Below are 898 nucleotides of genomic sequence, written 5' to 3' on the forward strand. Positions count from 1 at the left end.
TCTCTCTCTCTCTCTCTCTCTCTCTCTCTCTCTCTCTCTCTCTCTTTTTGCAAAAGTTATTTTAATGCAGACACTGAAAATACCATGGAGGTTAAACCATGTAAGACAAAATTTTTACTAAATGAACAAAGCCAACACCTTCCCAACCCCAAACTTGTCCATCAAGCTTGTAGAAGTAAATGTCTTCCAGAAGTATTCAGCTACCAACAATAATGTTATTAATGGGGATATGGATCAATTTAACAAAAAAAAAAACCCAATAAATCCCATTATAGCAAACCCTATTGCTGTTGCTGTAGCAATCTTCTGGAATTCTTTTCTATCTGGTTTGGTAAACTTTTGACAAGTCGAATTGGGTCCTTCAGAAACTGCCGACTAGGCTCAACAGATGGCATTACCTGATCCATGACGATTGGATCCATGGCGATCTGTACAACCAACGCTCCCGACTAGAAGGACATGTAACCACCTTGAGGAAAGCTCACTACTTAAGGCGGAACCGGAAGCTGTCAGCCATTCCCCCGCCCTCCCAACTTTATTGGCTTTTTCATAAAACCTTCCTGGTTTTATTTATTAGTTCACTGATTTTCTTTCAGTTTTATTAATCTCTTCTTTGATTTTCAGGATTTCCAACTGGTATTTCATTCAGGATTTTTGTTCTTTTTCTAGTTTTTTTTTTTTAAGTTGCATACCCAATTCATTGATCTGCTCTCTATTTTACTGATGTAGAGTTTAGAGATATAAAATTTCCCCTAAGTATTGCTTTAGCTACATCCCCTAAATTTTGGTATGTTGTCTCATTGTTGTCTTTCTCTTTAATGAAATTAGTGATTTTTTCCCCTATGATTTGTTAATTGACCCTCTCACTCTTTAGGATTAGTTAATTTAGTTTCCAATT

At 36.4% G+C, this 898-nt stretch overlaps 1 pseudogene; it reads right to left on the bottom strand.

Moving 5' to 3' along the window:
- Nucleotides 1-101: 101 nt before the first annotated feature.
- LOC138175320 (protein transport protein Sec61 subunit gamma-like) lies at nucleotides 102-407 on the bottom strand (annotated as a pseudogene).
- Nucleotides 408-898: the final 491 nt, after the last annotated feature.

Source organism: Petaurus breviceps, unplaced genomic scaffold (assembly GCF_028583685.1).
Source record: "Petaurus breviceps papuanus isolate PSGF00001 unplaced genomic scaffold, PetGlider_PUasm1.0 77, whole genome shotgun sequence".
NCBI classification, from domain to species: Eukaryota; Metazoa; Chordata; class Mammalia; order Diprotodontia; family Petauridae; genus Petaurus; species Petaurus breviceps.